The sequence below is a fragment of the Sturnira hondurensis genome, unplaced genomic scaffold, assembly GCF_014824575.4.
Source record: "Sturnira hondurensis isolate 20B ecotype Veracruz unplaced genomic scaffold, ASM1482457v3 Scaffold0009719, whole genome shotgun sequence".
NCBI lineage: Eukaryota > Metazoa > Chordata > Mammalia > Chiroptera > Phyllostomidae > Sturnira > Sturnira hondurensis.
In genome coordinates, this window is record NW_028082350.1 from 13,513,421 (window position 1) to 13,536,268 (window position 22,848).

Genomic DNA, 22,848 nt, shown 5'->3' on the forward strand with positions numbered 1-22,848 from the left:
CCCACCCCCCACCATGGGGTGCCTCTCACTTTGGCTCCATCCTTTACTGACACTCAAGCTTAAATGGCTCTTGCTGGGCCAGCAGGTGCGAAACACTTTCTCTTTTCAGGTCCTCAGGCATTTTCTCCTTTGGGGACTTCCTGGGACTGCCATCTACCCAGAGGGCTCAATTACGTGGCTCAGCTGGGGCGGGGACACCTCCGTGGTGGGGGATTTACTGCTTCTGTAGCTCAGAGACCGACCCGTCCGAATTTGAGACTGAGTTGATACCGGCCTGTAGAGACTGGTCAGATTGCTAAATGCGGTGACCAATATCCACTAGTGAGAGTTTGTGAATTAATTTGTATCTCTTTCTGAATATTTACATGATTTCCTGTCTGTGGAGCCCGTCTTGACACTGGATTATCCAGACAATGTTTTGAATGCCGCTTCCATCTTGCCAGCGTGGGCAGGCAAGCCCGGAGGCCCCCTTCCTTCGTTTTCGTGAGCTTTTAACTTTGTAAAAATAGACACCAAATCGGGGTCCATCCAATCTGCTTGTATCAACCTACAACCGCCAGGACAGAAGGCTAAGCATTTAAATTCCTATTTTAATAATGAGTTAAAATGAGAACGGTTTTATTCAAAGATGTCTATGCTTTGGGGTAACGTGAGTGTGTTTTTGCATTATTTGGCACAGTCCATCTGGGATTTTCCAGGAACACAGGTTATCTGGGTCAATGGCGCAATTACAGAGGATGGTAGGATGCTGCTGGATGGGATCTGTCTTCTTGTATGGAAGTAGATTGTTTACTGAAGAGAGGGTCTAAACTCTGCCGTTGTCCGTCTCTAGCTTCCTGAGGTTCCCAGACGGAAGGGAAAAACCAGTTCAGCAGTTTAAGGATCCAGGACTAAGAGCACTGATACAGGTTTCTGACCAGTGAGACACCTCTCTGCACCCACAGGCCTGCAGGAGTACACAGGACGGTTGCCATGGCGCACTAATGATGCTGTTTGTCATAGAACGGAATGCCAGCCCGCTGAGCATGCATAAGGTCAGCCTCGGCGGTGGGGGGGAAGACAATGGCAGAGGTGGTCAGGAACCCTCACTGAGCACGCGTCTGTCCTGGGCTTCCAGGTCCTTCCAGAGAGCAGGAGGAGGGACGTGGTGATGGTGGGGGGGTCGTTCGCTTACTCAGTTTTCATGTGAGCATATATGTGTCCACATGTGTGCACACATGCATCAGTGTTGTGGCCAGTGTTGGGTATTCGAGGGGTGGCGTGAATGGCAGGTCCAAGTTCAGCGGTTTGCAGCTTGGTCCCTTCTGCTACCCTGGCCATCGTTAGCTGTGTTGAGTCATGTATCTCTTTCTCTGTCTCTGTGTCTGTCTCTCTCTCACACACACACACCCCTGGAGAAGCATAGCTGGCCACCAAGGAGGAAGTGAAGCAGGTTACAGCCGAAGGTTGCACCCTGCCCTGCACCCCGTGGGTGAGCCCCGACTGACTCTACCTTTTCTCTGGGGACAGCCTGGAACATACACACAGAGAGCAGACCATTTCGGCGGGCCTCGGGATTTCTAGAAGCTCAAATAAACCTCGACAAGGGTGCTTTCCCCTCCGAATGCCCGCACAGCTCTGTGGCGCCCGGCCTGGGTGGCCTGTATGGCCCAGGCAGGGGTTCTGGCCCGCATGCTCAGTGAGCAGGGCAGCCACAGCGGCTCTCAGAGAGGCCTGCCTGGGCTTCCTGGCCCTCATTTCTCTCCTTCTTCTTCCTCCGGGGGCTGGAGAACAAAGATGGCTTCTGGCCCTCTGGCCTCCTTCCGTCCGAGGGCCTATGGGCGAGGCCCTTTCTGGGCCGTGGAACCAAGCAGAAGCCCCCAGGAGTGTCTAAACTCAGGCTTTGCCAGACCACGAATTCCTTGTCTGCCGCCAGTCTGATGCTTGTCACGGTGAGCGGCGTATTCAGGAGCCCCGTGACAGGCCTCATGGGTGCTGCATTTGGAATGTTCTCGAAAATGCCCCTATAATGGGAGGAAAACCCATTGCAGGAAGCGTCCTTCTGCATGCACACCCACAGCTGGCAGAAGTCACACTCCCGCTGCAGAACAACGGAGTGCTTACACCCTGTTCTGCGGCAGGCAGCGGTCTCCTGGGTGCCGGGGCACGCTTTCTCCTCATTAGCCCCACACCCTTAATGAATGTGAGCAGGAATAATGAGAATCCAGGAGGCTGGCAGCTCGCAGAACCCGGAGTTAATGGGAGTGGGGAAGGCGGATGGTGGAGGAGTTAAGATTCACTCTGATAGTGAATAACCCGAATCCTCCCAGGAGCCTCCTAAGAGTTACTTGGCTTTAAGTGAGGTGTATGATGAATCACTGCCACTCTGGTACGGCCCCATGAACGGGGAACTCCTGGTGGCCGGAGCCCTGGTTAGACGCCGTGATGGTTCTACTGTGGGTGTGTCCGAGTGTGCACATGTGTGCTTGTCTATGCACAGGGGGCTGTCGTCCACAGCCAGCGTGACCAGGGTGTGATTGCCGTTGGCAGGTTTGCTGCAAGGCCCCCCCGCTCACTGCCTATGCCTGAGCACGCTGCACTTGTGGGGCCTCCGTGCCCCCTCACCTGTCCCCTGAAACATGTTAAAGGGAAAACTGCACTGAGGGAAGTGGGGGCCGAGTCCTGCAAACTGTTTCACAGCAGAAGAGAAATTTTCGCTGTGTGAGAAAAAAAACAAACAAAAAAAACCCCAGGGGCGGATGGGTCTCCTGCCGGTTCTATTCCCCTGGGAAATTTCTCTAATTTTTGCTGCTCACTTAAGCATTGAATGTCACTGTGTCAAATCCCCCTACTGTTCCCAGGGCTGCATGTGACTCTGAGAGCAGTTGAGACACCTGTATGTTGTCCCCAGGCGCAGGGGGCGGGGGAGGGGCCGGGGAGCACATGGTGTCTGTCTGGAGGGTGGCTGGTTCCTATGGCGCAGAACAGCTGCCGGGCCCTGGGGATCACAGCTGGGAGCAGGAGCGATTCCATGTGTCCCAAGCAGCTGGGGAGCCTGCTTCTGCTACGTAGAGGACGTTGGAGCAGCCCTCGAGGGGAGGCGGTGGTGGCGAGGGAGGGGGGGCATCTCCAGCTGGACTCCGTCTCACTCCGGAGCAGCATCCCGGCAGCACTGTGCCCACTCACCCCTCCCTGCCCCCTCAGGACGGTGCCCCAGAGACGCAGTCCTGGGTGGTGCAGGGGAAGAACCCCAACTTACAAGCTAAGACGTCTGGGTTTCTGTCCACACACATGGGCGACCTAGCTGCAAAGGTCATGCTGACAAAGGTCCCTGTGTGTCCTAGGGCACGTGGACAGAGGACGCCAGCTGGCATGGAGGGGTGCGGGCTCCTGGGGGAGGGCCGTGTCTGGGGAACTAGATTCTGTTTTGTGCGCCACACTCTAGGGGCGGTGAAGACAAGTCAAAACACTTTCAGAGGAAGGTGACGGGGCAGGGAGGATGTGAAACCACGTCGCATCAGGAACTCACAGGGCGGGGGTGGGGGGCGGGGTCGGAGGTCCCCCGCAGGTCCTGCAGAGGTGCTTTAGGGAAGATGCTGTCTGGACATCTGTAGGGGGTGGGGGGAGGAGAATCTGAATCTTCTGGGGGCACCCAAGGCCGGCTGGGGACCCCGGCAGGCATCACCAAAAAAGACATACGAGTTGCTCATAAGGAAGTTTTCTTAATAGCTGCAAAAGTTCAAGGATCCTTTATTTTATTCTTTTTTAGTTGTTATTCCATTACAGTTGTCCCAGTGTCCCCTGCTTTGCCCTCCCCACCCAGCCCACCCCCCACTCCCACAGTCAGTCCCCACACCGCTGCCTGTGCCCGTGGGTCCTTCACACACTTTAGATTGTGTTTGGGGGTAACCACACCGAATGCTATGACTCTGATTGAGGGCACGGCGACCTTCGTGCAGCATTGTGTGAATCGGCGGCAGGGGCGTTGGCACACACTCTTTAGGACAGAATCCTACCTTTTTGGTGATGACGGGCTGCAGCCGATGGTTCCATACCTGCTCTTAGACTCCCTGCTATTTTCGAACTACATGCCTAACAAATGCTGAGATCCGTTTTCCTCTCCTTCCCCACCCCTGCCCGGTTTCCTCCCGCTCTCCTGGCCCTGCTCCTGGCACCTGGGGGACCCACCCCCCTGGCCGCTGGTCCCCCTGAAAATCAGTGGCAAATCTCTGGGGTGGAGCTGGGGGGTAGAGCCCAAAGTCCTGAAAGGATTCACGTCTTTGTCTGTGTTTCAGAGGCATCGGCGTGGTCTTCCCTAACCACCAGGCTTTGGTGATAATTCTGCACTCNTGGGGGCACCCAAGGCCGGCTGGGGACCCCGGCAGGCATCACCAAAAAAGACATACGAGTTGCTCATAAGGAAGTTTTCTTAATAGCTGCAAAAGTTCAAGGATCCTTTATTTTATTCTTTTTTAGTTGTTATTCCATTACAGTTGTCCCAGTGTCCCCTGCTTTGCCCTCCCCCCCCAGCCCACCCCCCACTCCCACAGTCAGTCCCCACACCGCTGCCTGTGCTCGTGGGTCCTTCACACACTTTAGATTGTGTTTGGGGGTAACCACACCGAATGCTATGACTCTGATTGAGGGCACGGCGACCTTCGTGTAGCATTGTGTGAATCGGCGGCAGGGGCGTTGGCACACACTTTTTAGGACAGAATCCTACCTTTTTGGTGATGACGGGCTGCAGCCGATGGTTCCATACCTGCTCTTAGACTCCCTGCTATTTTCGAACTACATGCCTAACAAATGCTGAGATCCGTTTTCCTCTCCTTCCCCACCCCTGCCCGGTTTCCTCCCGCTCTCCTGGCCCTGCTCCTGGCACCTGGGGGACCCACCCCCCTGGCCGCTGGTCCCCCTGAAAATCAGTGGCAAATCTCTGGGGTGGAGCTGGGGGGTAGAGCCCAAAATCCTGAAAGGATTCACGTCTTTGTCTGTGTTTCAGAGGCATCGGCGTGGTCTTCCCTAACCACCAGGCTTTGGTGATAATTCTGCACTCGCCCACGTTGTCACGTGGTTTCATCAGAATGCCGTTCTCACAACTTGCCGGGCACACACTGGGCAAGTACATTATCAGAAACTCAAGTCTCACCGCGGTGATTGGATGTGGCTATTTCACTTTGTTATTTGCCTATCTCTTTTTTAAAGTTCCTCTTATCTTTCAAATACAGTTGACAGTTCATATTGCGTCAGTTTCAGGTGTACAGCGTAGGGACATTTATGTAACTTATGAAGTAGTCCCCCGCCCCCGGCAGCCCAGCACTCACCTGGCCCCAGACACAGGCAGTATCACATTACTGACTATAGTCCCTATGCTGTACTTTGTATCCCTGTGGCTAGTTTGTAGCTGGCAATTCACACTCCCCCCTTTTCTCCCAGTCCCCTAACCTTCCTTCCCAAAGCCCTGTGCCCACCCATTCTTACGGCCCTTCCCCTCTCAGCTGAAACACCCCTTCCAGGGGTTGGCTGTACTTTGGGGGTGCCCTGAGTGGAAGCAGGCTCTGTCACATACCTCGTGTCAACCACTGCCCTGATATTAGGTGGCTGTCTGGGGTCCCCGTTACTCTGTGTCTCCTCCTCCAGCTGCGTGCTCCATGGGGGAAGGTGCCCCGTCTGCTCTGTTCTCTGCTTTGGCCCCAGGCTCTGCTGCTTGGGGGCCTGGCACGTTGCAGAAGCTCAGCACATATCTGGCGAGAGAGTGGGAGTCGGGAGAGGCTGACAGTGGGAAGGAGGGGGTCATTGAAATTCAAGTCAGTGTTCCAGGTCACAGCTGCGACGGATAAAGACTGTGGCTGATGCGTTTGGGCTGGTGTTCTGAGGGCTTGGGGACCCCTGTGGATCTTGAAGCTCTGCGCAGCTGGTAGATGACTTTCCTCGAAGGAATGTTGATCAGTGGGCAGAATCTTCCGGGGCGGGCCCTCTTCTCTGGTGCACTCATCCCTAATGTGTCCTTCGAGTGAGTCAGAACCACATCTGGGCATTTAAAATGCAGTTATTGCCCCCTCCCCTGCCTCTACACCGATGTACAAATGGAAACATACCCCGAATCAGAGTTTCTGGGGAAGTTCCTAACATCCCTACCTTTCAGGTGGAAAAAAAATAGGCCAGCTCGAGAAGGGCAAAGAGAAGGATTTTGTTTCTTCTTGCACAAAAACGTGGACGGTTCTCTGGCTTCCTTTTCTCTCATCCACCCCCGCACCTCCCCTTTCTTGTTGTCTTTGTGGAGAACTTCTTACCCAAATCTCAGGAGACAGACAGAGAGACAGCCCTGACACAGGGAAAGGCAAGCCCGGCCCCTCAGTCCTTCCTGGAGGTGGTGGGTGGTGTGGCCTCACAGACCCGGCAGCAAACCCAGAGGCTCGTGGTCTGTTGGGGGGAGGCTTCTTGTAAAATAGGGCCCTTGGGAGCCCCCGAAGTGAACTGGCTGCTACTTTCACAGCCACGTTGCACGCTGCTCCCCTTTTTAAGCTTCCGGAAAGAATTCTGTCAAAGCAACACGAGGTGGCACAGATGTCGTAACTCTTCAAGTCTTTCTGAGTGTGTGACACCATTCTTTGGCTCTCAAGATGAGCATCAAGTCTTCATCTCCCCAAGCCACTCCAAGGACGTGCAAGTTGGCCCGGGAGGAGACCTGTCTCCACCCCCCCCCCCCCGCCCCGAGTGGACCCACAGCCAGCGTACAAGTTGCTTGTCCACCTCACTCAGTCCCACTGGGTTAAGGACTCTGGTGGCAGGTGTTGCAGCCCAACCCGTTCACTTAGGAGAACACGTTACGCGTCCGAGTTGGCAGGTAACTTGCAGGCGGGGAGCAGAGGTGGCCCTGACCCTGGAGCTGTGGTCGGGTTCAGGGCTTGGTCCGAAGGCAGAGCCTATGGTGTCTACTGGTGCACTGACGTGATGTAGCGAAGACACGAGTTATTTGGAGAAGTGACGCCAGGTCTAGGGTGGGCACATCTGGGCATGTTCCGTGGCCACGGACACTTCTGGAGGCTCAAATTTGGGAGGCTCCTAGCAGCAGACAGAACGTCAGGGGTAAGCACCTTCTGTGTAGCAAGCGGCTGCAGGACACCCCTCGGTTAGTTATCTCTCTGAAGGGGGTTTACTTCTTGTCCTTTGCCCTACACCAGCAGCGTGTCCCGTTGCCTTTAGACCAAAGTCCAGGTCAGCCGAGTGGCATTTGAGACCTCTGCTCACCTTGTCAGCCCATCTCCAGCCGTTTACTCACCTGGCCCTACCCGGCCACCTCAAGACAACACAATCTCATACCCCTGCCTGGCTTCATGCTAAACTTCTCTGCCTCTCAAGAGCTGCTGGAAGAGTTAAAATTCTGCCTCCTCCAAGTTCACTTCCCATATTTTCAACAATGGAATTACTTCTCCACCAGAGCTTGATCTGTACATTCAGTCTAGTCTCTGTTTAACTTTTCTATTTGTCTTTAAATGGATACAATACTAGTTGCGTATGGTACACGTTGTTTTGTGTGACTGCCATAGAGCACTCTACTATGGCTTTTATTCATGTCAGGCCTCCATTACTAGGTTACGCACTGTATTCCAGTCTAACCCAGACTTTTAGACTCTCAGTACGTGATTGGAATCATACTGACGAGTAAAGGTAGAAGGGGGTTAAGAGAACAGTCCTGAAGCATCAAATACCCTGACGACAGCCACTGCTGGTGTAAGGGGGGAAGAGCAAAGTGCTTGTAAAGGCCTGGAAATAGGGTAGCTTCTGTTTCAGATGAAGCCAGCACTCTGCAAATAATCCAGTGGCCTCCTCTATTTTCCAGCCTCCTCTGCAGTTAGCGTGGTCATGCAACTAGCTCAGGTCAATGAAATGTGCGTGGGAAGCCAGCCCTCACTCTGGCGGAGACTCTTCGCCTCTTCACTCCCCTGTGCCCCTTGCCCCCATGCCCTTCGGCCCTGTGCCCTTCGGTCCCGTGCCCTTCGCCCCCTGCCGCCTCTGCTGCAGTAATCCTGAAGCCACCTGCTGATCTGCGATCATGGGATGGATGAAACCTGGATCTGGGTTGACCAGATGGACGGGGACCCTACCACCTCACATTGGACTTTGCAAGATTATGAAGTAAATTGTCGTTGTGCTACCCTAGTGAGACTTTGATTTGTTTGTTCCCTCAGCATGGCCTGTCCCACCCTGGCTACAACATTTTGAAGAAAGCTGATGGAATCTGCATGGAAGGGCTGTGATCAGCCTCCTGCGAGAGCACAGTCGGAAGTGGTCTACCTGTAGGCTTTGCAGGCATCGGACGTCGGAAATAGAATATGATTGGAAACGACAAACAAACAAGCGACAGAAATCTAATCTGTTGTGATATACTCTGTTTCAGAAGGGGGATATAAAAGGGGGATCGGGTGCCAGAAGTTGGTAATGACCTTGAGAGAGGATGTCCTGGCTGAATGGTGCGGAGCAGCATGTGGGCCTTTGGGAAGATGGAACCGCACTGTGGGTGCGCCAGGCTCCGGGGCCAGATGCCATCCCGCGCTTGGATCGCATACTTCCTGCTCCTGTGGTGAAACCATGTTTCGGTGTGCCTTTCCGATACTACTTCCTTCGCCGTGAGTTTATTCAAAAGGAGAGAAGGCCCTCACATGCTATCCTGCCTGTTACCTGATTTCACCGACAGATCATTCTCTTCGCAAATTAATTCTCTGGCCATACAAGTTACTCGTAGCATCTTCCGTAAGGCAGTGAGCGGACGCAGGACAGATGGAGCCACGGTCGGTGTGCTGTGGAAATCCGACCCAGCCCCGAGTCCTCCTGGGAGGTCTTTGGGTAGCCCGCGGGCAGCCATCGAGCCCGATCTCAGGCATTGCCCCGCTTCGTCCCAAAGCACCGCTGTGGGATGCTGTGCATGGTACCTCAAGGGATGCTTATAGCAGCAGAACTGGTTGGAAAACCTGCGAGCTTTGTACAGATGAGACAACGAGTCACTGCATTAAGGTCAAAGCCCCGAGACACACCATTAGAGAATTTCTCCTTGAAATAAGTTGACCATTTAATTGAAAAACTCATAGACCCAACTGTAAAATGAACATAAAAATTTCCCAGTGAACTTGAAGAACAGGAGTCATGTAAACATACGATAAACCCGCCATTTCTTTCAGAAACCTCAAATAAAAAAAATAGTGGATTATCTACAGTACGTGTATCTGCAGCTGTTGGTTCGAAAGCTCCCGGCAAATCCGTGCTCATGTCAGTAGTAGTTGCCAAGTACAGCTAAGGAGAGAATCCTTCCCTGGAGGTTTCAGTTCTCTCTGTTCTCATTTCTAGTTCCAGATTTGAAATATTGCTTAGGTCTTCATAGCCCAAACACCAAGCCCCAAACTACAAAGAGACAAAAACTTGTTCATTTTTAATCATAAAAATAATAAATATTCATGTAAATAAGAATTTCTAAAAATATAGACATACAGAAAGTGGAAAGTAGGAATCTTTCCATTTCTGAGGTCTAGGAAAAGTGACTGTTTGGCAAATGTCCTTCCAGGTCTCCTCCTCTGGACACCCAGCCACGCATCCTATTATCCCAGAGATGGGCTAGTTTTATGTGCACTGTCTTACAATATGCTCGCCCCCCTTAGCAACACATCCAGGCGTCTTTTTCACTTCCATGCATACTTGCACTTATTAGTAACTGCAGAGTATTTCATTTTATGTGTGTGTTATAATTTATTTAGCCAACTCCTCTTGGTGGTTATGTGGGCTGTTTTTAAATGTTCGCATTTATAAACAATCCAGAAATGAATGTTCTCATACATTCAGGGGTGGGCAAAAGTGAGTTTACCGTTGTAAGTATGAGAAACACAGAGTTTATTCTTGTGTTGTTATTTGTTAGTTATTTTATTATTTTCTACAGAAGCAACTTTAAACTTACTTTTGCCCCACCCTACATATCTTTGGGTGGTACATGATTATCACTGTGGTTAAAGTTCTAGATAAGATATTACTTGGTCAAAAGATTTCCTTATTGTACATTTTAGTAGATTTGACCAAAATGTTTGTACTAGTATTAAACTGCTTTGTAGATAAAGATATATATTAGTTGTTGGGGGCCTCTATTTCTCTTGATTTGTATGCAATGTGTTGGACATCAAACTACATTTTTGAACTGTATGCTTTTCTGTTTGCTTTTCAGACAACCTTCTCTAAACGTCTTAACTGTATCCACTTGGCTCTGCTGGGTGCCTTGTGAGGTGGGTCACGTTGCTGCTTGGCCACATTACGTAGGTGTAGTTAGTTATGTTCAAATCTGCTCATTGTTTTTAAAAGTGGCTTTGTTGACAGTGTTCCAGGGGCAGTGGCTTGAGCCAAACGACACCCATATTTGGTCTGTGATGTTTTCACCCTGTGTGCATGTGAAATTCTTCCTTGGGTGTGCCATTGTGTCCGAGATTTGAAGAGTCAGTCACCCACGGTCTCCCCCTCCCTTTGACAGGCATGTGGGGGCCTAGCCAGACTCCTGCTATGCCGCTGGCCATTCAACCTGCTCTGGGGTGTTCTCAGCCACATCGCTGACCAATGCAGTGACTCACGCGGGGCCCGGTGGCCATGTGGGGGCAGCTGCAGGGGAGGCTCCTTCCTCAATGTCATTGTGCCCGTAAACCCTGTGGAGCTAGCCATATGGAGAGCAAGGCGTCTGGTTTCTCCCTGGACATTCTTAGAGAAACACGTAGCACTTAGAAAGCTAGTGGGAAGACAAGTCCTGGGCAGGAGGGAGCCAGCCCCGTTGAATTCATTCTACTTTCCTTTTAGTTAACAATGCTCCAAGGTGCAGAGGGTAGTTTAATCACTAAATTTAATGAAATATGTAGAACTCAAGCTTGAATCCAAGACTTGTGGTCTTGTTAGTGCTCTTCCCCCTGAGGGAGGGATAGGGGTGGTGGCAGCTCCCGGGATACTGTCCCCTGGCTGCATGCAGGAGGCCTGGATTCACCATCCACAGCAAAGTGTCAGGGTCCAGCCACGGGAAACCCAGTGGGGGTGCAATCGACTAAGAAACTGGAGTGAAACTGAGGCAGAGACCCGGCTCTCTGGAATGGGCTGCTGAAGCCAGAGATGGAAGGACCAAGGACATCAAGGCAGCCAGGGCTCCCCTGCCGGATGCCTGTTGCTTCAGCCACTCTGAGCTCCACCCACAAGAAGCGGGCAGAGGCTGCTCCCATGCTTGGGTTCATCAGGGTTCCTTAGGCCCTGGTCATGGCAGAGGCTTGGGGAAAGGTGGCCTCATAACTCCAGGGCGCAGGGGCCGCATACAAGCAGAGCTGGTGTGCAGGCTTCAGTTTCACCCACAGGACTACCCTGCTCAGGACACTTCCTTCCTCCCTTCACCACATCGCCCACTGAGTGCGGGCGGGCGGGCAGCACCAATGATGCTGGACCATGCTGGTTTCAGGGACAGGCTCTGAGCCCACTGAATGAGGTTCTCTCCTGCTGTGTTGGACTCACTCAGCTTAGCGTTGAAATGTGCTGCTCAAGTGACGGACTTCTGCTTCCAATGACAGTCTGAGCTAAGTTTGGGCTGCTGCAGGACCTCCGTCCCCTTCAAATTTAACACCTGTTCATTGCTCTAGTTACATTGTGAAATCATTGGTCGATAAGGACACCTTTTCTCCATCATACTCTCTGAGAGTCCATTTAACATGGAGATCTCGGATCAAGATCCTAACCAGTTAATTGGGAGTTGCCCTCTCCCGCTCCCTTCCCCCACACATCCTCCTACCCCAGACCACCTGCCCCGGATTAGTACCTCACAGCTTTCATGAAGGCTGATAACAAAATATATTTATAAAGAATGAAGGCTTTTTTTTTTTTAGCAGAGCTCCGGTTAACCAAGTTTATTTTCAGTTGCAGCAGAGAAGAACCATAAGAGGCACAGGTCTGGCTGCTTAAATTCTTTCTCTAAAATGAACGTTTTCATTGTTTTCCATCAGAAGATCCTGAAGGTGATGGAGTGGGCGAGAGGCCACCGAGGGCTGCTGTTCAGGTCAGACGTCCAGTTGTCGCAGTGGTTTAGGGGAAAGCAAAGAAAGTGCTGCGTTGAAAGACGAGAGGCGTTTTTGCACGTGATGGTGTGCCTTTTCCAGTCTTCTTTATCTCTGGGTCCTTGTTTTTATTCCATAGGACTTCCAGGTGGATCATTTATACTAAATGTATAGCAATCAATATTGGGTGGGTCATTTAAACTAAATCTATAGACATAGATATTGGGCGGGGTGCTTCTACCACCACCTTCTCTCTGAAACTTACTGATGCTTTTGGATACGTGAATCAAATGTATTTCCTCTGTTATATAAAACTTGAAGGGGTCGAAAGCTAAGGGAAAAAGTAAAGTCAACAAAGCTTTGGTTTAATCAATCATTTAACTCCAGCTACCAATTTATAGGAAAACAAGAAAGAGGGATATGCTAAAAGACACGAAGGGATGCAATCAGTGAAACTCAGACACAGAAAACTCCAAAGAACAAATCCTCTGATTTCTTCTTCTTCTTCAACAACAACAATCCCACATGGGGGAAAAGGAATGGGGGAGCCCAAGAGACTCAGCATAGATACCAACTAAAAATGTTGTGCGGCCCTTACTTGGGTCCCCATTCAACAAGAAAACTACATAATAGATTGAGAATCTTGTGGTAATGGGACAGCCAGTAGCAGTGAAACATACCCAACATTCGAGTGCGGGCTGTAACACCACTTTTCACTAAAGGGAAACCAAAGTTCCCTGGGAGAAGTGGCTGATGCCATGCATGGTACATAGTATGAATGTAGAAAATCCGTCATATCACATAGCAAGAAAGGCATGAAAGATCACTAGCATCATATTAGAAGAACTCAAGGGCTTATTCCACCAAAGATGAGAAATAATAAACATCAATAAGAATAATTACCACGATGGATGGAAATAGTTCAAGTATGTTTAAATTGGTGAGTTTATAAGGAAAGTTTAAAAAGTAAAAATAAATTGGTCATCATCAGAGGATGCCAAGAAGCAAACTTGTTATTTGAGAACTGATAAACAGGGGGAAGAATCAAGCATTGATTTTCCTTTCCAAATATGAGTCGTGCCGTGAAACAGCCCAGCAGGAGAGAGGGAAGTTCTCACGATGGAAACATTCCAACTAATAACTGAAGAAGGAAGGAATATCACCATTTTGTAACCACTAATGAATTGCTGAATCTAGGTGTTAAACATGAATGAATACGAATGTCACAAAACTAGAGACAACCAGATATTTTATACCCTTACCACGAGTGGACAAACATCGTACCCCTATAATATAGTCTTGATAAAAATATCTGAGTATAATCAATCTCCAAGATCCAGCTACTGATAAGTCAGAAATACAAAGGACAGGGAAACATGTTACATTACATCACGGGACTACAATCACTAAAATCCAGATTGTGGGAACAGCCATGGGGAAAGCAGTCTAGCGTTTTCACCAAATGTGTTACAAGAAAAAAAGAGGCATACGCAAGGGACCTAGAAGATCAGAGGAGATTCGAGGGCATCAGTCAATTGTAATGGGTGGAACTTCTTTAGAAGCTATTTTTTAAAAAGTATCCTATTTAAAAAAAAACCTGCGAAAATGCTTATGACATTTATGAGATCGGGAAATATGAACACTGTCTAAGGAAGTATTATTTTGTTACATGTGATACTGGTTTTATGGTTATGTTAGAATCTTATTTGCAGGTATGTATTGAAATATTTACAGAAATGATGCGAGGTCTGGAATTTTCTTCAAAAGCACAGGGTGAGGGGGAGCAAGCTGTCAGGACAGAGGGGAAGCCAGACAGACTGTGGTTGACGGTTGTTGGGGCAATACACACAGAGGAGGTTATTGCGATAGTTTGTCTCCTTGAGGGATACTCAAAATTCTACATGATAAAATGTTTGTTTTTAAATAGAGAAATGCAAACACTGCCTCAATGTTTATGTGGAGGAGTTAATGTTATTTTTAAGCATGTTAGTGATATTTGGGATTTACATGTTTAAAAAGAGAAAACGATTTCTGGGTTCACTTCAAAAGAATTGGTGTTTATGGGGGCAAAAATGAAATTAAAGTGGCCATCATTGTATAAGTTAGAAAATTTCCTAAATTAAGGTAACAGGCAGAAGATAAATGAGACTGTAATTAAAACAAAAAGGTTTACGGCATAGATTACTGTGCAAATGTCTCGTGTCCGTGACTAAATTGAAAGAAAGTCGAATGTTCACTTTTATTATTAATATTCTTCTTGTTAAAGTTTTGGGTCATCAAAAACAAAACCTGAACACCAATTCACTTAGAGATGAATAAAAATAGAAATCTGTTGACATTAAAGAATCCCTCTTTGTGGCAATCCTATAATGAAACAAGGAATTTCTCAGCCCTGTTCGCTCCCCCCGTATCGTCTGAAGGTCACTAATACCACTGTGTGTGAGTAGCCAAAGAAAAGATTGTCTCATGTAATTTGTATAAGCTGAACTGCACATTGCACTAATTTTTAAAGTTAAACTTGAAGTTTATCAGAGTTAGACCTTGAAATTCATATGTGAAAAATAGGTCAAATCATATATTACCAAAGAGAAAAGGTAAATACCCATTTACTTTAAAATGAGATAGGATGTTTTTATCCAAATGGTAGGAGGTCCAAAAAAAAATGACCTGATTATATAAGGTCTCAGGTTCTGGACACTGAAAAATAGATCGAGAGGGTGGTGAGGAGAAATTTGGCAAAGTCAAAGTCAAAACCTGTGGAATTCAAATGTGTCAGAAGCAATGGGTGTTGTGGATTGCTCGCTCAATTTTCATTTCACTGTTCTTCTAGACAGAGATGTTGATTACCTGAAAGTATGCCTTCCCTGACTGTTCTGGCTCAGTGGATAGTGGATTGAGTGCCAGCCCTCGACCCAAAAGGTCACCAGTTCAATTCCCAGTCAGGACACTTGCCTGGGTTGCAGGCTGGGTCCCCCACTGGGGGTGTGTGAGAGGCATCACACCGATTAATGTAGCTCTTGCACATTGATGTTTCTCTCCCTCTCTTTCTCCCTCCCTTCCCCTCTCTCTAAGAGTAAATAAATAACATCTTTACAAGTGATGGGTGCCTGATTCCCTTGCAGCTAGGATTCTGAATGAGAATTTACTTCTGCTGATTATATATCTTATGGGTTACCTGTGAAGGCTGAAGTGAGGTGAAGGTATCTTAATTTCCTTCTCGGCGAGGTGGTCCTGCAGCAGCGCTACAGTGTGCTTTCTTCAAGTTCCTGGGTTTTGAGTTGCAAAGCCGAGCATCTGTGGAGGCTCCTGGACCCTGGCCTCCTGGCATCTGGAGCTATGGGAGTGGATCTTGAACCTGTAGCTTTAGTAGGAGCCTTAGGCTAGCAGCTGGCCTGGGGAATTTGTTTGCATTATTCTGGAAGTCCCTGTTGTAGGTGCCATCCAGAATTTGTCCATCAGCCCCCCCAAAGGGTCTGTAAGCACCCAGTTCCCTGTATGAAATCTTTGTGTTTAAGATACTTGGAATGATATTGTTTCCTGCTTTGTATCCAGTAGAAACAAGCAGCATTTCAGTTTTTAGTCTTTCACAAATGACAAAATTCACCTTTTTTTGCCCACAGGCAATTATCAAACCTCCCACGTCTCTCCCCATCATTCCCATGGTCCATTCTCTTGGTTCCTTCACTGTTTCTTGCCAGGAGACTCCACATTTTCAGGCATCAGCAGTCAGAGAGGGACCTAGCCTCAAGGGCAGCCAGCTGGAAAAGACGGCAGGGTGCCCACGCTCAGTTACCTCTAGGCTGGGTTGCAGGTTCAGCTGTCTTGGAACCGTGCCAGCCTCTCCCCCCCTCCATCTATTATCACAATAATTCTAACATGTAGTTTTTTTTTATCTCTCTTCCAAGACAAGGTGCCTGAAGCACAGAGACATTAAATCACGTGTCCAATATCGGTGATTAAGGACAGATTCAGGATTGGATCTCAATTTCGTACGACTGTCGAGTGAACCTTGGACAACACACTGGGCTAGGCATAGAGTAAGCATCACAGTCTAGCTCTGTCTTCCTGCCAAGGCTTGAGTGGGAGTTACACAGGAAACAGAATGATTTCTTTTCTCCTGTTCTGGTGATAACAATCTTCCTGCCTTTCTGTTGGCTAGTAGGAGAGAGCCAAGGGAGAGAGCATGGGAAAAAACCCATAAAAGCGGAGGCGAACAATAGACACACGAGGCAGTGGAGGCGAGCTGGGGGTGCTGCTGCGGTGGCGGCAGAGCTGGGTGGTGCCAGCACTTTCCAGGTGCTGGTTAAGGGCCGGTGTTGACAGGCCTGGTGGGCTTCATGGTGATGGTTTGTCTGCTGCTGGTGCTTAGAAGGAAGGAAGCCGATGAAAAGCCACTCAAAGAACCGTAACACGGCTGCTCCCTAAGCTGGCCATTCCTGCTCACACATTTCCTCCTGCAGCAAACGGCCCTCTGCTGTGAAGGGGGGGTGCTCCTTCCCAGCCCCTCAGACCCCAGACAGCTCGGCCAGGCTGCAGGCCTTGGCTGGAGCCCGGATGCCTGTCTTTCCCTGGGAGTATAACACACCTTCCTTCTACAACCTCAGGCCTCCTGAGTTCCGTGCCATCACTGTGCCGACTCCAAGGAGCCAGCAGGCGAGGTGGTCTGCCCCAGCTGGAGCAGGGGCCTGGGACCCCAAATGCATGGTTTGGGATTCCAGACCTGGCACGTGTAGCCTGTGCCCTTCTCCTGTGATTCCGTAACCGATTTGAGTCTCTGTTCCCGTTATCGCTAAACCTCATAAGGTGAGACTATGGCTAATTGGGCCAATTATCTAAAACGTGGCAGGTGCTAACTACATGCTATTCGTTACATTAGCTGCATACACTCTAAATCGTAGTGGCAAACACAAGGCCCCTGGGCCGAATCCAGCCCCCACCTTGTTTTGTCTGGCCCAGCACCTTGCTTCTACCTGGCGGCAGCACCAAGCTCCTTGCCCCCACTTAAGGAGTAGTTTCATTTATATAGTCCTAAAGTTACATCTGGCCCTTGGAGGGCAACCTCGGGGCTGATGTGGCCCCCAGTGGAAAGGAGTTTGCCACCCCCGCTGTAAACGGGATCAATGCATCACTTTATTCAGGGAAGCTGATGAGAAAACGGCGAGTATCAAAGTGTATTATTTTAATTGATCGGGATAAATTTCCCATTAAGAAACTCCCTTCCAAACTCACACAAAATTGTCTAGTTCCTCACAAATGAAGTATTGTTTTTTGACTTAGCAAGGGCACGCGTGGTATATTCTGAGGCACATACTGTCCGGTGTACAGACAAAACAAAATAATAACAAACAAAGTTTTTCAGGGCTTGATGATTCTGTTCTGGGGTGCCCACTCATGGTCTGATCCAGCTGTGGATGCCCACTCCAAATAATCCACAGACGAAAAGGGTTTCCTCTTAAGAAGAAGCCATCTACCCGATTAGTCACATTGAAACAATTCCTGACGGTGCCTTTGCAGAGTGTCAAATATTTGTAAACATTATTCAGAATAGCTCAGGTGCCATTAGATTGAGAGATGTCGCAGAAATTTTATTTTGTCCCTCCCATTTTCATAAATGTTGGTGTTGTATTTAAAAGTAATTTACACAGAGTGGAGAGCTTAAATTGTGTATTTTATAAAGGGGAGGAGGGAATACTCAGCAGTTTGTAGATCTCCTCATTTCCACCTGTAGATCATCTCACAGAGAACCTGGGTCCGAAACTCTGCGTTCTTGAATATACGCAAAAATCTACGCTGTCGGAAGTTGAAATGGACATATTTAAGTGGGGTGTTTCACTCAGAGAGCTCACACAATGCTTGACTCGCTGTTAACAGTCAATAATTCCATTTCCTCTTGGGCATTTACTAGTGCCTTCGTTTGATGATCCTAACTTCTACTGTGTTCAGAAACTGTATTTTTGCAAGAAGTTCTTATGTTTCCTTTCTCGCAGTCCATTGGCTGTTGAGACCCCATCATGATGTAACCCAGACACGATGCAGCCTCGTGGGGGTAGGAGTTATGTGAAGCTGAGAAGATCAGGCGGAAATCAATGTTCTTGGTACCCGCAGGAAAGAAGGTAGTGCTGATCACCAGAGACAAGGCATGTTTTGGATGTGTTCGCTTTGAGGTTGGGAGTCAGTTCTTCTCTTTGCCTTCCCTTTGCTATTCACCTAGTACTTTGTTAATTCATTTAAAACGTCTGCATAGCAGTGAGACAATCTTATTTGTCTCCCCATTTATACACCGATGATTGTGCCTACCTTACAGGTGTGTCATACCTATCAAAGCATAAATACTTACTGAGGATTTATTTTAGCAAGAGATAAAAATGTGTAAGCCACGGCCTCTACCTCTGTAAAATTCACTGTCTGGCCTTGGAGACCAGAGTGAAAGAAAAAATGCTGAAAACTTTGTTTTCTATTTCGAGAACTAGCTGCTGATGCCAGGCAATGCGGTGGCTGTTTTGCCCCGGAGCTCCCTGCACAGCAGGCTCCCGGGCGTCCGCTCCTTCTGCCTCACAGCCCAGGGCTCTTGAAGCTGCACATTCGGCTTGAGAATGTTGACGTAAGAAACACGCAAACCTGTAGAGAACTTGTATAAGAATTTATTTGAGGCAAACATATGCTGTGTAGCAGAAGCTCGAATGCTCCCCCAAATAACAGTTCGCAGCTCCTTTTATGCATTTGGAAGTAAGGAAGGCCCTGGCTGGTGGAGCTCAGTGGATGGAGTGCCAGCCTGTGAACCAAAATGTCACGGGTTTGTGTCCCGCCCAGGGCACGTGCCTGGGTTGCGGGCCAGGTCCCAGGTTGGGGGCGTGACAGAGGCGACTGATTGATGTTTCCCTCTCTTTCTCCCTCCCTTCCCCTGTCTCTCCAAGTAAATAAATAAATTCCTAAAAAATAAATTAAGGAGGGAAATAAGATTACCTGATGGCGCGAGGAAGCAACTTGGGTGTGAGATTACGAAATAGTTAAAATCATGTGCTGTCTTGGAGGTGGCCTGTGAAGACTGGATTACAGGGTAGTTGAGATAGGCTCTTTTGAGGGGCCTGAAAGAGGGCATTTCGAAGGTGTGTTAACCTAGGCGCTCGGAAACAATGGACAGGGCTTGCTTAAGGCAAAGATAGGCCTTTCAGTAAAGAGGTTATATGCCTGGGGTGTGACTGACTACCCTCCACGACCTGCCCAGATAGGAACTGACCCTCAGATCACCCTGTGGGGTTACTTTCCATAGAACCCCTTTTTGTCCATGAGAAGCCAACCTTTCCAGATAAAGCAACACCATTCTTTGTTACAGATACACACGCGGCCTGCTCTCCCCACGAGAAATTTCAGATTGGCTCTGAAGGTCCATTAGGAGAAGAAAGAGAAGTGAAACTGGATTCTACTCTGAGATTTGCGCTTCGGGTCTTGAGTTGCATCTAGTGATGGGTTTCTGGAAAGCCCTCTGTTCCCCAGCCTGCATTGCTCTTCGTGGTCCCACAAGGGTCACGGTCCCCAGTGGGGAAACTCAGCTGTTGACGGGAAGGAGCTTGAGGTTTCTTCACAGGCAGCAGCACGTTGGAGTCAGGATGCAAGCGTGCAGACTGTGCCCCTGACCTGTGAGATGAGAAACCCACAGATCCGTCGGAGGCAGGAATGGCAGGTGTTCCGATGCCTCATTCTAGAAGCAGAGTATGAGGAGACGAGCTGGAGCCCACACGAACTGCTCCAGCAGAAAGGTGAGGTGGACTGTCCTTGTGCTGACTCTGAATGACAGGCTGTGGAACCAGGGCACACAGGGCATTGCGTAGTTGCTGAAAGATCCTGGTTTCCTACCAGAGGGTTTCAGATAGTCTGGCTGGCTCTCCGTGAGTGAGGAAAGAGGCTTGTTGGGAACCGAAGGGTGCAGAGTAACTTCTCCTACGTGAGCCGTCCAGGAAGCATCTGGGGACAGGAAGAAGAAAACCCCAGGGGCTGACCCCCGAGATAGCACCTTCCCGTGCTTTGTAGTTAGGGACCCTGAAGAGGTGTCTGCATATTCAATAAAAAGAAAAAAAGAAAAAAAAAACAAAAACAAAAGAAAAGAAAAACTGGTGACTAAAGGCTGTCCAGATGAAGGATCACAGGTACATGGCGTAAATGCCACTCTGCCCTTCCCACACCATGACAAACATCACCAACTCACTGGGGCACGTTGTCCTGCTGAGAGACCTCACTTTGGCCTTTTGGTTAGAAAAGATTAGACATCCTAAAACAACAAGAGACTAGTGTCAATCAAAAGGCGTCTCTCTCCTTTTATTTCAGTCAACGGTGGTAGTCATGAAGTTTCTTAATTAACGTGATCTCAGTGACTTCATTCTGACTCAGAAACTGGAATGATTACTATTTTTTTGCATATTGAGATTAAGATTAATTTTTCAAGGACAGACTTCTACTAATCAAGCTTTAGGAAACCAGTGTTGTGATGTAGTAAGAAATGCATGTGGTCTGTGTTCCCCTAGTTCTTGGCACAGAGCTCCTGACACTCTTGGTTTCCTGAGTGATTGGAATGCCGTTTATTATTCGTCAAAGCCCTTCCTAAGCTTACCCGAGTTTATTCTAATGAGGTGATTTAAGGGGGTGGGGGGTGGGGGGTGGGGCTGGATAACGCAGAATGGAGCCGTAGCCAGGAAAGCCAAGGGATCAGGGGCTTGGGGCTTTCGGCCTCTCCTGGGAAGTGCAGTACGAGGGCAGCTGGAGATTCACATTTTAAAAAATTTGAAAATATTTTAAAACTCATATCAGAATAATAAAACCCATTCTATGTCGACCCATTTTCTAATTGTAGTATTCCATTATACAAGGGTAGGATGATTTGTTTCTTTTTCTTTTTTTTGACTTAATCTTTATTGTACTTTTTTCCCGTAGATTCCCATAGTTTCATAAAAACTCTCGCACAACGAGGTTTGACCAGCTTCCAGGGAGCTGTGCCTGGACAGCACAGGGAGGTTGGCCGCCCCTCCCCCCATGCCTCGCCCCATGCCTTTCTTCCCCCTGGCTGTTTCTGAGTTGTATCCTTTCACGATAAATCAGTAAATGCTCCCCTGAGTTCTGTTAGCCATTCTAGCAAATTATGGAACCCAAGAAGGAAGTCATGAAACCTGATCTATCGCAGGCTGGTCAGATGTGCCCCTGACAACCTGAACTTGCAACTGCCTCTGAAAGTGGGGGGCATTCCAGGGGGGCCGGATAGAGCCTTTAACCTGGGGGCCTGATGCTATCTCCAGGTAGACAGTGCCAGGACTGAGTTGGATCTGTGCACCCCATCGGTGGGCGTCATCTGAGAACTGGAGAATGGCTCGCCGCAGGGAGATCTCTCACAGGTCTGGCGTCCGAACGTTGAGAGCTGGAGGGACAACGTACTTCCTTTGCAGATGGGTAAACAGAAAGGCCTGTTTATCAGGACTCGGGGGGGACCGTTCTTGCACGAGTTCGAAGCGGGCCTCGCCTTCCTGCGGAGTTGCATTGGAACTGGAAGCTTTCTTGAGAAGGTCGTGCCCATGAAAGAACACCCAGACCTGCAGAGGATTTTTATAAGACCTTATTTGAGTCGAAACCGATGACAATTTCCCAGAAGCATGGTCGACAAATGCTTTGGAGAGTAACAGCGAGCAGTTTCTCGAAGTCGAGATTAAGGAGGTAATGTAAAGAAAATGACAGGAAGGTGGAGAAAGCAACCAGGAAGTCAGATTTCAGAACAGTTCGGATGAGGTCAAGGTTTAGAAGGAGGGGCCTGAAAGGGAGCGGTTGGAAGGTGTGCCAACCTAGACAAGCAGAACCACGGGCTGGCTTAAGGCAAAGATAAGGCTTTCACTAAAGAAGTTGTGGGACCCCCTGCGTGACCTCCCCAGGTAGGAATCTATGATCAGATCACCCCGTGAGGTTCCTTCCCTAGAACCCGTTTTTCATCCACACGTGGAATCGGAACTGAAAGAGTCAGCCGTGTACATTCACCATTCACTTACTGTCCAGATCATTCTACCTGGGAGACAAGGTGTCTGATCTCACAGGGCCTACACGGCAATAAATGGGACTGAAGGGAAATAGGAAACAATGAACAAACAAGGCAATTCAAATAGTATTACGTGGTATGAAGAGTGTAAAGCAAGGCACCGTGGCAGTGAGTCAGACGTTTCGTTTGTTCCCACATTCTTGGCTGACTGGTCTTTCTACACTCCATGAATTCCTGACTCCGGTGGCAGAATAACCGAGACCTTGGCCCAGGACATGACTCCCTGGGGCAGCGCTTTAATGGGGGCTTTGCCAGCCAGGCTGAGGGTGCTCCTTGCTCACAGCCTGTCTTCAGAGTGAGCCGCACACCTGGTGCTGGGAGCAGCATGGGGCACTAAGAGTGTGCTCTCCGCCACTGGAGCAGGGACTGGGATGCACATCCGGGTGGTGGCACTTTTATTTGTTCAACAAATGTTCATCGAACATATATTACATACCAGGCACTGCGCTGGCACCAGTAGTGAACCACACGAAGTCCTTGCTCTCACGAAGCCTGGGTTGCAGGCCAGGTCGTAGGTTGGGGGCATACGCGAGGCAACCAGCACACAGAAATGTTTCTCTCTTTCTCCATCCCTCCCCCCCCCCTCTAAAAGTAAATAAATAAATCTAAAAAAAATAAAAGTAAAAGGGGTAAGAAGTACTAGGAGGAAGAATAAAAGCAGTGGACCAGGAATAGAGTCCTGGGGTGGTTGCTATTTTGAGAAGGGCGACTTAGGCACAGTCTTCCCTAGGAAGAGACACAAGGAAC

General features: G+C 49.0%; 1 long non-coding RNA gene across 1 annotated transcript; it reads left to right on the plus strand.

Moving 5' to 3' along the window:
• Nucleotides 1-1,727: 1,727 nt before the first annotated feature.
• On the plus strand, nucleotides 1,728-21,688 carry LOC118994829 (uncharacterized). The gene is made up of 3 exons (XR_005068145.1): nucleotides 1,728-1,931; nucleotides 11,896-12,034; nucleotides 20,958-21,688. It is a non-coding gene; the product is annotated as an uncharacterized LOC118994829 (long non-coding RNA).
• The last annotated feature ends 1,160 nt before the right edge of the window (nucleotides 21,689-22,848 follow it).